Below are 14,138 nucleotides of genomic sequence, written 5' to 3' on the forward strand. Positions count from 1 at the left end.
TAACAAGGTTTAATGAAATGAGTACATTCTAGGTTCACAATCCAAGAACCCACTAGGGGGTTTAGCTCTCCATGGAGCTAATTACAATCAATGAAATCGAATGTAAATGCAGTGAATCCATAGAAAACCCCCTTGATAGTCACGATGATGGTCTTGTGGAGAGTCCTCTACTCATCCAAAGGTCCCTTTGTCCGGCCTATGATACACCTCGTCGGATCGGTGCCGACGAAAGCTCTCCCACGAACCTTCTTCCAAACGAAGCATGATGTGATAGCCATAGAACCCCTCCCAATACATAGCCAATACCTCTCAAAACCCTAGTCGCAGCCCTCTCTGAAGTTGGGGAAAAGATGGAGAAAAGAATGCTAAAATCGGGACTGAAATCTGCTTCTAAAAGAGCTGGAATCGGGAATCCACACGCCCCTGTGAATATTTCACACGGCCCATGTGGAATTAACGCACGGGCGTGTGGCATTTCCACACACCCGTGTGGCTTCTCTGGACAACTCCTTCTTTGGCCGGCTGTCAACAGTATCTGCTACAATATTTTGCTACATTGTTGCTACAGTACCCTACTATAGTTGCGCTCTGAAACACTTCGAAACCATGTTTTCATCGAGGTAACATAAACGGGCACACGTTTACGTTGTAGATCGCTTTGTTTCTTCAATGAATGGCCGCCTTGGTGGAGATCTTGTTACACATGCAGAAGCCGGAATACTTAGAATGTGACTGCCTTTGTGCCCCTCCAAATCATTGTGCTAGCTTTAATACAAGGAGGTTGGCACACATTCTAGCATCTTGAACCCGACTTATGTCTTCGCATTTGAACCTTCTCAAGATTTCCTCCAAATGGTGTACTCATGATCTAGATTGGCTTTTTTCTATAAGATTCAACTTCACAACCCTATATGCATGAAAGTAACATAAATACACACATATTAGTGTGAAAATCAAATAAAAGTAGTGCTCATCATAAGGAAAGAACACTTCACATTCTTATCACATAAGCACTTATCAAACTCTCCCACACTTAAGCTTTTCCTTATCCACAAGCAAAAATTAAAAAATTATATGCATAGATGAAGGAAATAGTGGAAGTCCTTGGCCTTAGGTTCACCAAAGCATGCAAAGAGAGCATTCTACAAGTAAGGGGAATTTCATCACTAAATACGAAAAAATCAATGCTCTAGCTAAAAACTTGAATAAAAAAGGATAACAAACCCGAAATCGTGTAAGTGTGTGAACTCACTCAAGTCAACCCAATGTATACTCCTCAAAGTTCTATGTATAAGGGACTTATTTATCTACAAAAGGTAACAAAAATTCAAAAAGAGTAGTAGCTTCACACATCCTCTAAGGTAGCCCTCTCCAAAGCGGCCGCTTAGGTGGCTTTCACACTTTCGAGGTGGTAGCTCTTTCTACCGGAGTGGTAGCTTTTCACTCATCCCATGAGATAGCTCTTTCTCTCATTAGGCCATAACTAGTATCTGACTTATGATAGTAGCTTCATACATCATAGGTGTAGCTCTTTCCACCCAACAAGCACAACTAAACAACAAAACTATTTTGTTATTTCTTATCATTTTCCAATATTTTTTTCAAGAAAATAACATAAGAAACAAAACTAAAACTAGTCCCTTTAACATCAAAGTTGAGTTTCCAAAAGAGTTTAAAGAGTGAGTAGTGCACAAGTGCCAATCGGGCAAAAAATTCCTAAACATTCAAGCAAGAACTAGAGCATGAGAACATTCAATGTTAAAAATTCTCCTATACTCGAGAATACAATCATTGCAACTAAGGTGAACCGCCATTGGCTACGTGAGCATGTATAACAATCAAGACTAATATAAAAAATATGTGCACTATGAAACTCCCCCCACACTTAAGTTGTACATTGTCCCCAATGTACACATGCAAGCACACTCAAAATGTATATCAATCAAGAATAAATGTGGGAGAAGCAATCAAAATGATACTCCCCTGACTCCTAGTCTTGCATTTGATGGAGCTAATTCATTGGGAGTGGTGTTCCAACGTGTAGTGAAGCATACACGACCAAATGCCGAAGCACCTTAGCCGCGTCTATGACAAGTTCTCAATTCCCATGATGATAAGACCATCTGCATGCACACACAAGGGGGTTTAGTGAAGCTCATTAAAACAAAAACAACTCGAGTATATATAAAAGATAAGCCAATGAATACAACTCGAGATAATAGAATGAAAATAAAATCAGAAGGAAAGTTCTTTCTAAGTATACAAGTCCAAAATGAAATGTATAAAGTAAAGAAATGAAAAACAAAATCAAGTGTCGGTGTCGTCAGGTCTCTGCTCTAGTGTTGATGCTGTTGCTAGATCAAAGGGTGCCGGTGGAGGTGGTAATGGTGATGTTAAAGGGCCAGAGGTTTGCCAATTAGTAACTAATGTAACACGTCAAAATGGGCCACTATCTCGGTATACTGTGCTGATTGTATCGCCCGAATCTCGATAATCTCACACCATAATACATTCACAGTGCTCTCGAGCCTCTCAATACAATCATAGGGTTCTTTAAAAGCGATTACTCGGGCGCCTTGAGGTCTCGATCGTCATCGGTGTGGAATCTCCGCTACATCCCCTCCGTCTTGAGTGCTCTTAGTGGTGCATGTGGCCCAAATGAAAATTCCAGGTCCATGTCTACGCACTAATCCCATCATCATGAGAGTATCGAGTCCAAGTGGAGAAGGAATAATTGTCTTGTCAGCATCTCGAATGGCATGCGCGAGGCCCATCCCCAGAATAAGTCTAGTGATGTAGGGACCAGCAAATAATGCTCCTAATTTCCCATGCTGCCCTTGGTGATAGAAAAAGACAGCCACAATGTGCCCCAGGTGAATCGGCACGGTCTGAACCATGGAAGACAAATAAAATAACCCTTGTCGGCTCAGAACTCATGTGTGGTAGCCTCAGCCATCCACAGATCTGCTAATGACGGCGAATAAATACCTATAGCTCAGCCAGGACAAACATGTGTCTTTGGACATTCTCGGTACCTGTGTATGTCTCGTCAAGTGTACATACTTGTAGCTTGCTGTGTGGCCAAAGTGCCAGGGTAATCTGTCGGCAAGTGTCCATACTCCTCGGTATCTGTGTATGTCTCGTCATACAAGCCATACAAACTAAAAACTCAGTGACACTCATGGTAAAATGACGTCAAAATGCTTTGAATTGTATGACATCTCTCCCATATGGCTGCCCAAACTCAAAAGATGCCAGTACTTCCAGTGTTAATGTGCGAATAACTGGCTCTCGTATCGACAATAGTCACCTCCAACTTCCCACGTCCATCAGTGCGTCAATCTCCCTAGCAAACACATCACCTCGCTGGACCTCACTCAACACTATTAGGTCCACAAATCGGGATTGTCCAAACTAAAGTCTCGATAGCAGCTAGAATCGAGCATGATGCTCGGGGTTTGAAAATTCAATATGTGCCAATTCAAGTAAAGTCTTTCATGGGCGCTTACCATCTTTCTTCTTCGGATGTGGTGCCATACCTGCTATAAATGATGAAGAAAATGATCAGAGAAGCTAAATAAAAAATCTTACTGTAGAATTCCACAGGGGCTTGTGGAAATTAACCACGCCCGCGTGGATTTGCGGGGCATGAAAACCGCATGGTTGCCCATCAATTCTCCAAAAATACAACATAGAAACATGGTTAAATGCTCTCTAAACATGCAAAAACCATTATAAAGTGAAAAATTGGTGCAACTCAAGACTTTTGATCTATTAAAAACAAGAATTGGCGAAGAAGGGAGGGTAAAAATGTTTACCAATGAAATAGGTATGAAAACTTTGAATTCGGTGTGGAAATTGATTTGAAAACACTCTAAAACAGTGATATGTGCACCAGGAGACTTATTACGGTTGATGTTCGAGTGATTGGAAGTGAAGAAGAAGAGAAGTCAAGAAGATTTTAAAGAAAAACTCGCATATCTTGGAATTTTGCGCGTCCACACCTACGTGTTGAAATTACCCACGCCCGTGCGCCTCCAAAAGAGAGCTTCACAGGGGCAGACGGATGCCCCTGTGCGCTCTTGGGAAAACACTCACTGTCTCTAAATGCATCCGCACGGTTGTGTGGAAAATACCCAAGCTTTTGCGCCCAACTCTCAGGGGCAGCTGCACGGCCCTGTGACTTCTCTGTCCAACCGAGAAGAATCGCTAAGTGTTTCACACGCCCATGCTAAAATTGTGCAGGGGTGTGGACATTCACTGGCCTAACTCACAGGGGCAGCCGCACGCCCCTGTGTCCTCTCGGGATGGAGAAAGCTCGTCTACAGAGATTCGCATGATCGTGCGGAAAATTCCCACGCCCGTGAGTTTTTCACAGGTTTGCCAATTGGGGCGAGTCCATGCTCGTGTGTGCTCTCGAAATAATTTCCCAAGTCTCTACTGGAAAACACACACCCATGCGGAAGTTGCCCACGGGTTTGCGAAAATTGCAAGGTTGCTCGCAGGGGCGAGTCGACACCCATGTGGCTTCTTAGAATGAGCTCGCAATATGACTTCAAGGGCGTGCGGAAATTCCACACACTCGTGTGTTTTCTCTGGATGACTTAGAAGACTCTGCAGGCTCTGCAAAAATTTCCTGAACATGTGTACGCATTCAGAGCCTTCCCTTTTATGCAAAATACACCAGCGGAAAACATTAAAAACAAGCTCAACCGTCTTAAACTTCACCAAATCTTCATGAAAACACATAATGACATTAAAATCCACAATGCAATACACAGCAGAAGCATCTAAAAATCAAGACACAAACACTCAACAAGTTATTCATACAAAAACTAAACTATCAACTAAGAAAAATAGTAAACACTTGGGTTGCTTCCCAAGAAGCGTTTGTTTGACGTCACTAAGCTTGACGTACCTCGTCTTACCTCATGGGAGTTCGTGAAGGAAGAATACTTCCTTGTCGGCATTATTAACCTCTCCTCCATAGTAGAGTTTCACCCTGTGTTTGTTTACCTTAAATGTACCCTTCTCTCGATTGGTAATCTCAACAGGCCCATGAGATGAAACTTCGGTCACCGTACAAGGGTCATACCATCTAGACTTGAGCTTCCCTAAAATAACCATAGACTAGAATTGAATAGCAACACCTGATCAATCGCTTTGAACTCCTTTGGTTTTTTAATATGCTTGTCATGCTATTTCCGAATTGTTTCCTTATAAATCCTTGCATTCCCATATGTTTTCATCCTCCATTCGTCTAGCTCATTGAGATGTAGCATTCTTTGTTCCCCCGAGTTGCGCAATTCAAAGTTCATGGCCTTGATTGCCCAATATGCTCTAAGCTCTAACTCCATTGGTAGGTGACATGATTTTCCATAAACAACATTATAGGGAGTGGTCGCAATTATCATTTTGTACTGATAAGTGCTTGTGCGATATGAATGCGAAGTGTTCATTCCTTATGTTGAGCATTAATTTTCTCAGGTTTTTACACTAATATGTGTGTTTTTATGTTACTTTTATGCAGGTAGGGTTGTGAGGTCGAGTATGAAGGAAATTGGCCAATGTGGATCATAATGTGATAAGTGCTTGTGCGATATGAATGCGAAGCATTATTTCCTTATATTGAGCATTACTTTCCTCGGATTTTTACACTAATATGTGTGTTTTTATGTTACTTTCGTGCATGTAGGGTTGTGAAACCAATTATGAAAGAAAGAAGCCAATGTGGATCACAATGCACCAATTTTGGACGAAATCTTGCTAAAGTTCAAACGCGAAGATATAAGTCGGGTGCGAGATGCTAGAGTGTGTGCCAACCTCCCTGTATTTGAGTTCACACAACCATTTGGAGGGGCACAAGGGCAGTCACACTCAAGCATTCTGACTTATGCACATAGAACAAGATCTCTATCATCTTATCCGTCATTAAAGAAGCAAAGTGATCCACAGCATAAACGAGTGCCCGTTTATGTTACCTCGATGAAAAGTGGATTCGGGAGTATTTCTGGCAAATCACTGTGGCAGTTACTGTTTATAGCCGGCCGAAAACCGCAGAAACAGAGAATCCACACGGGCGTGTGGAAATTACCCATGCCCGTGTGGAAATTACCCATGCCCGTGTGGAAATTCCGCACGGGCACGTGTACCGTACACGCCCGTGGAGTCGCTCGATTCCAGCCCTATTTAATGCCGATTCAACCCCGATTTTGGTATTCATTTCTCCATCTTGTGAGAGGGCTTTGGCTAGGGTTTCGAGGGGTATTGGCCAAGGTTTTGGAGAGGTTCTACGTCTCCGACATCGTGATTCCATTAGGAAGAAGGTTGGTAGGGGAGCTTCGATCGAGGCGTATCCTATACCGGACGATGGAATCCTTGGACGACGAGTAGAGGACTTTCCACAAGACCATCGACACGACCATCGAGGGGGTTTCTTTATGGATTCATTGCTTTTACATTCGATTTCTTTGATTGTTCTTAGCTCCATGGAGAGCTAAACCCCTAGTGGATACTTGGGTGATTGTGAACCCTAGGATGTATTCGTTTCATTGAACTTGGTTATTATGCTTTCAATAAATTGATGTTTATTGTGAGTTCCAACCTTGAATGCTTGATTGTATGAACATTTCCCCTAGAGTGACACTAGGGTTGAGAGTTCTTCTTGGTAACCTTGTGAGTGAGTGACACACAACGAGCGTTAGACAAAGCTAGGTTGGAGAGGGATGAGAGGGTGAGTCGAGAGGTACAGGAGCATCCCCTTTCCCCTCCGACGTGATAGATTCTATCTCCATTCCACGAGTTCTTTACGCCCATAATAGAGTTAATGGTCTAAGGGATGAACCTCCGTTGGGGCCTAGTTGCGCGTGCAATGGAGTGAAGCGTTGAGGTGATCTTAGTATCTAAGGCTTAATTGTGGCTAGGGACCTTCCGCCTAGACCAAAGTGTTAGGTCTAAATCTAGGAAGAGTTTATCACTTGGAATCCCTAGAGCTCGTTGCAACTCTATGCGAGTGCGAGGTGTTGAGATTGTTCGATTTCTCCTCCGGGACATGTATAGAGTTAGGCATAGTTGACCATAGATTTGGGTGTTATCAACAAGCAAGAGCTTCTGTACTTGTACTCCATGGTTCGAACCAGGGCTTCGGCTAGGGTTTCGAGGGGTATTGGCCAAGGTTTTGGAGAGGTTCTAGGGCTTCGACATCTTGATTCCATTAGGAAGAAGGTTGGTAGGGGAGCTTCGATCGAGGCATATCCTATACCGGACGAAGGAATCCTTGGACGACGAGTAGAGGACTCTCCATAAGACCATCAACACGACCATCGAGGGGTTTTGTTTATGGATTCATTGCTTTTACATTCGATTTCTTTGATTGTACTTAGCTCCATGGAGAGCTAAACCCCTAGTGGGTACTTGGGTGATTGTGAACCCTAGGATGTATTCGTTTCATTTAACTTCTTTATTATGCTTTCAATAAATTGATGTTTATTGTGAGTTCCAACCTTAAATGCTTGATCATATGAACATTTCCCCTAGAGTGACACTTGGGTTGAGAGTTCTTGTTGGTAACCTTGTGAGTGAGTGACATACCACGAGCGTTAGACAAAGCTAGGTTGTAGAAGGTTGAGAGGGTGAGTCGAGAGGTATAGGAGCGTCCCCTTTCCCCTCCGACGTGATAGATTCTACTTCCGTTCGAGTTCTTTGCGGCTAAAATAGAGTGAATGTTCTAAGGGGTGAACCTCCGCTGGGGTCTAGTTGCGCGTGCAATGGAGTGAAGCGTTGAGGTGATCATAGTATCTAGGGCTTAATTGTGGCTAGGGACCTTCCGCCTGGATAAAAGGGTTAGGTCTACATCAAGGAAGAGATTTATCACTTGGAATCCTTAGAGCTCATTGCAACTCTATGCGAGTGCGAGATGTTGAGATTGTTCGATTTCTCATCCGTGACATGTATAGAGTTAGGCATAGTTGACCTTAGATTTGGGACTATGTATGTAAGGATTTCCATGACTCACCATTGCATTGATTAGGAAGCATAATAGAGAGTTCTTGCACTTGAAGTGATTATCCATCTTTATCGATTGCCTTGCCTCCTCCTTACTTTTGCTCTATTACTTGTTGCTTTTAATTTTTGAGAATTGAATCATTAACACATTTATCATTGTTGATACTCCATATAGCTAAGAATCGAATTAAGTGTCTTTACTCCCTACTCTCTGTGGATTCGACCCCGCTCATCCGGGATTATTACTTCGACAAACCCGTGCACTTGCGGGATATAAGCAAGGGGACCTTGTCAAGTTTTTAGCGCCATTGCCGGGGAGTTAGGCGTTTAGAGATACTTTGCACTTTGTTTTCTTAGCTATTTCACTACGCATTCTATTCTATATCTTCTTATTCTATCATCGTTCTGATTTTCTTTTTCGTTACTTTTGGTGCAGCTCCAGGTTATGACCCGAGGGAATCCATCAATATTGATTGAAGGAGATCCTGAGCTTGAACGTACACTTCGAAGGAAAGGGAAAGAACCTGTACAAGAATAACCTAATCCAGCTGATTTGGAACTAGAAGGATCTGACAACATGGCAGAACAAAATGAGCAACAACGGACACTATCTGATTATGCCAGACCTTCAGTGTTGGGGACACAATCGAGTATTGTGCGTCCCCCAATCACAGCTCAGAATTTCGAGCTAAAGCCGACATTCATCCATATGCTGCAGCAGTCCACACAATTCAACGGTTTGGCCGATGCGGATCCAGAGAGTCACATAGAGAGCTTCCTCGAGGTGTGTGACATGCTGAAGATAAATGGTGTGACGGATGATGCCATCAAATTGAGAGCCTTCCCATTATCCTTAAAGGGGAAAGCAAAGCAGTGGCTACACTCATTACCTAGGGCATCAATCACTACATGGGAGGAGATGGTAGAAGCTTTTCTAGCCCGTTATTTCCCTCCTGGAAAATCAGCAAAGCTTAGGAATGAGATCTCATCCTTTATGCAGTTGGAATTGGAATCTCTATTTGAGACATGGGAAAGGTTCAAGGAACTCTTACGAAAGTGTCCGCAACACGGATTCCCGGAGTGGATGATTGTTCAAACCTTCTACAATGGTTTAAACCCGAGTACAAGGCAACTCTTGGATGCGGCAGCAGGAGGTACCTTAGGTAGCAAGACCCCCGATAAGGCTAGTCAATTGATTGAGGAAATGGGGTTAAATATCTACCAGTGGAACGCTAGGGAAAAGAAAAAGGTGGCCGGTCTCCATGAAATTGATGCGGTAACTTCATTGGCGGCCCAAGTGGAGAGTTTGAGTAAGAAGCTAGATCTTATAACTTCGAATAGAGTTGAGGCCGTGACAAATTGTACCGGTTGTGGTGGAGGACATGCTCCCTCCAATTGCCCAATCGTCATAGGTGATGTTTCTTCAGTTGAGAATGTTGACTTTGTAGTTAATGGAATGAGACCTCAAGGGAATCCATACAGCAACACCTACAATTCAGGTTGGAAGAATCATCCCAACTTTTCATGGAGTAATCAAGGATCACAGAAGACCATGGGGCCATCGGGTTTCCAACAACAACAACAAGCCTCTCAAGTGGAAAACAGAATTTCAGGCTTGGAAACCCGAATGACGGATTTGGAGAAGCACTTGGCTAGATTTGTTAGTAGAGGCTACACTTCGCAATCACACCGCCTCCTTGCACAACCTTAAAAATCAAGTGCGCCAAATTGCGAAATCTCTTTCCGAAAGGCCACATGGAAGTTTACCAAGCAACACGGAAACCAACCCGAGAGAACATGTGAAGGCGATCGCTTTGAGAAGCGGTCGTGAGGTTGAAGGGCGGCTTTCGAGTAAGAAGCTGAAAGAACACGCACCCGAGGTCGTAGAGGTTGAGAAGGGAGCAAACAAAGAGAAAGAGGTGGCACCCCCTCCTTTCAAGCCAAGAATCCCTTATCCCTCTAGATTAAAGAATGACCAAGGGGATGAACAGTATAAGAAGTTCCTGAGTTTGTTCAAGCAACTCCACATCAACATTCCTTTTGTTGAGGCTTTGGCTCAAATGCCTAAGTATGCGAAGTTCCTGAAAGGCCTATTGACCAACAAGAGGAAATTGGAGGAGAGTGTTTCAGTGGTGCTTGATGCTTCATACTCAGCGGTGTTGCAAAAGAACATGCCGAACAAGAAGAAAGGCCCGGGAAGCTTCATTATTCCTTGTAACATCGGCAACTTAGGTGAGGAAATGGCATTGGCGGATTCAAGGGCAAGCATCAACTTAGGTAAGGAATTGGTTGACTTTGTACTGATAGATGTCGATGAGGATGCAGATGTACCCTTGATACTTGGGAGACCGTTCTTTCGTACTTCCAAATTATTGATTGACATGGACGGCGGAGAGCTCACGTTGAGAGTCGGAGACGATAAGCTCACTTACCGCCTTGCTAAAGCCATGCGGCATTCTCTCGATTTTGATGACACTTTGTATTTTCTAGACACTACTGATGAGATTGTTGATGAATATATACAGGAAATGTTCAACCCGGATCTGTATGAAGGTTTGTTCGACCATGAGGAGAGCAATGAAGAAGTAATGATGCTTGGTTCGACTGGAGAGGAAACATCTACCCTGGGAATCTTGAAGAAGGTGCTCCAGAAAATGAAGAGGGCTCAAAGACGCCACCGAAAATGCCCCAACACTGTTGGAGACGTACATGAGCCAAGAAAGTTGGACGAACCATTGTTAGTTGGTCCGAAGCCCGATAGTACACCCTCTACCCTCAAGAGACTTTGCTCATCATGCTTTCAAGTTATGGGTAAGAGGGCAACCTTCATTCATGAACCACCGTGAGGTAAGAAAGATACATCAAGCTTAGTGATGTTAAACAAGCGCTTCTTGGGAGGCAACCCAAGTGTTTACTGTTTTCGTACCTTTTAGTTTAGTTTCTTTGCATGAATAAATTGTTAAGTGTTGGTGTTTCAATTTTTGAGTGCTTGTGCTGCGATTTTATTGTGGGTTTTTAAAAATATTCATTGTATGTTTTGTTGAGAATTGGCAAAGTTTGGTCGTTTGAGTTCTATTTTGTGTTTTTATTTGGTATATCTTGCACAATAGGGCAGGCTCTGAGTGTGTAAACATGTTCAGACTAGTTTTGCAGAGCCTGCAAGTTTTTCTAAGTCATCCAGAGAAAACACACGGGCGTGTGGAAATTCCACACGCCCGTGGATGTGTACTGTGAACTCTTCCAGACAGGGCACAGGGGCGTGCGGCTGCCCCTGTGGACGACCATGCGACTGGCGCACGCCCGTGGGCAATTTCCACACGGGCGTGTGCCTTCCTGCAGAGTTGGGCAAATTTTCACGAGAACACACAGGGGTGTGGACTCGCCCCTGTGGGTGACCTTGTGAACCACGCATGGGCGTGGGTAATTTCCGCACGCCCGTGCTAAACTCTGCAGGTTGCCCCTCCATCCCGAGAAAACACAGGGGCGTGCGGTCGCCCTTGTGAGTTGAGGCATGTGAATGCCCATGCCCGTGGGGAATTTCCGCACGGGCGTGTGTGCGACTTGATATTTTTCTCAGATGACCAGGGAAGCCACAGGAGGGCGTGCGTCCCGCCTCGTGAGTGCAGGGCGCATGGGCATGGGTATTTTTCGCACGCCCGTGTGAGATCGTTCTAAGTCAGTGAGAGTTTTTCCTGACAGCGCACAGGGGCGTGCATACGTCCCTGTGGAGCTTTTGAAGTGAGGCACACGGGCATGAGGGATTTCCACACGCCCGTGTGGATGCACAGAACATCAAAAGTCGCGAGTTCTGTTTAAAAAGGGGATGATTTCTGTCCTTCTTCATGACTCCTATTCACTTGAAAACCCTCTCACAACATTCTCTGAGTCCATTAAGCCAGTTTGGGGGGATTTTAGCAAGTTTTCCGGCCGGCTCTCTATTTTCTCATTTCTTCTCGTCGGTTTCTTCACCTTCTTCATCAATTCATGATTTCTATTGATTAATCTGGTTAACAATGCTTCGTTTCTTCAATTAGAACAATGATTTACGTTTAGAACGAAGTTAGAGATATCATTGAGTTGTATTTTTGGATTATTGATACCTGGCCGTGCATTTCTCACGCCCCATGAATCCACACGGGCGTGCGGAAATTCCACACGACCGTGTGGATTTCTGCAGTATTGTTTTATCAACTTATTTGACTAATTTTGTTTAAATTTGGCAGATCATGGCACCTAGGACAAAGAAGCAAACTGATAAGAGGCCACGTGATTCATCCTCTGAGCCCGAGGGCATGCGATCTGCGATTCCCGAACATCAGGCCCATTATGAGCGCTTATTGAGACTCCGCTTCGGACAGACTCGATTCCTAGACACGACTATATTACGAGATCTTCAGCAGGGAGATGAGTTCGCTGATGATGTTGAGGACCTTGTTTCAGAGGGGGGTTGGCAGTAGTTGTTGACGATTAGAGAGCCAGTTATCTGAGAGTTTGCACTGGAGGTGCTCTCCTCGTTTGAGTTTTATAGAGCGTATGCGAGCTTCAACAGTTTGGGCACCATTCAGTGCAGAGTATTTGGACGCCACCATAGTTTGAGCATTACGCAGTTTTCCATACTACTTGGCTTATACAAGGAGGTATTCACAGATTCCGAGGAGTACGCACAGTTACCTACTGATTATCCTGGAACCTTGACCCCGCAGAGAGCATACAGAGTGCTATGTGGTCAGGGTCAGTACGAACCGGCGGTCTTCAAGGCCACGTGCCTTTCCCGGCCTACCTACAGATATTTGCACGCAATCATAAGTAGGTCAGTGAATGGCCGTGGCGATAGTACTGGTGTCTTGAGCCGCCAGGAGTTGCTGTACTTGTACTCGATGGTAGAGCGCGTACCGATCCACTTAGGGCACATCTTGGCTAATTACATCAGACATCAAGGATAGTACACTAGACTGGGAGCGATCTTCTCGGGTCCTTACATTACGAGATTAGTGCTGGGCATGGGTCTCTTGGATTCGATTCACTGGGCCGAGAAGACGAGTGCACCCACTCCCCTGGGTCTAGAGATGATGCGGTTGATGGGCATGGTCCGCAGGGTTTGAACAGGGGTTTTTGCGTTAGTTCTACCAGCCCCAGAGATAGCTGAGGATGAGGGTGATGACGCCGAAGCATCTCAGCCCGCCCCCGAGACTCAGCCCCTATCGATGGAAACCGAGGCACCTCCAGCGGCCAAGGAACCACCCCCAGTGCGTATGTTTTCACCTTCTCGAGCCAATGATCGCTTTGAGAGGCTCGAGAATGCTATAGGAGTGGTCCGAGCCGAGGTTGCCGAGATTAGGGCTACGCAGGCCACTCAGTACACAGAGTTCATGGCGCGTTTCGACATATTACAGCAGATCCTAGAACGAGACATTGCCTCATCATTCGTCCTACAGCCGAGGACTCTTCAGGCACTGCCAGTACCTCCAGCACCTCCATCCTCGACCTCAGCACCAGAGGACCCACTATATGCTTCCACTTCGGCTGCAGCAGCAGCGGAGACCGAGAGCGACTTCGACACTTGACCTTTCTTTTACTTTCATGCATTTTACTTTATCTTATTTTCTTGTTTTTAGACTTGTTCACTCAGAAATGATTTTCCTTCTGAGTTTATGTTATTTTGCATTAACGAGTCATATTCATTGCTTCATCTTTTATACACTCGAGTTATTTTTGTTTTTCTTGAGCTTCACTGAACCCCCTCGTGTATGCGTGCAGATGGTCTTGTCTTCTTGGAAATTGAGACTTAGTCATGGGCACGGCCAGGGTGCTTTGGCACTTGGCTGTGTGAGCTTCACAACCCGTTGGAACACTACTCCGAATGAATTAGCTTCATCAAATGCAACACTAAGAGTCATGGGAGTATTGTTTTGATTGCTTCTCCCACATCTATTTTTGAATGATATATTTTGAGTGAGCTTGAATGTGTACATTGAGGACAATGTACAACTTAAGTGTGTGGTGGGGGAGTTTCATAATGCGCACATCTTTTCTATTGTTCTTGATTGATATATGCTCACATAGCCAATGGCGGTTCACCTTAGTTGCAATGTTTGTATTCTTAAGTCTAGGGGAATTGTTAACATTGAATGTTT

At 44.4% G+C, this 14,138-nt stretch overlaps 1 non-coding gene across 1 annotated transcript; it reads right to left on the reverse strand.

Moving 5' to 3' along the window:
• Window positions 1-8,971: 8,971 nt before the first annotated feature.
• LOC120265965 lies at window positions 8,972-9,078 on the reverse strand. The gene has a single exon (XR_005537823.1). It is a non-coding gene; the product is annotated as a small nucleolar RNA R71 (small nucleolar RNA).
• Between the last annotated feature and the right edge of the window lie 5,060 nt (window positions 9,079-14,138).

The sequence above is a fragment of the Dioscorea cayenensis genome, chromosome 1, assembly GCF_009730915.1.
Source record: "Dioscorea cayenensis subsp. rotundata cultivar TDr96_F1 chromosome 1, TDr96_F1_v2_PseudoChromosome.rev07_lg8_w22 25.fasta, whole genome shotgun sequence".
In the NCBI taxonomy this organism is placed as follows: Eukaryota; Viridiplantae; Streptophyta; class Magnoliopsida; order Dioscoreales; family Dioscoreaceae; genus Dioscorea; species Dioscorea cayenensis.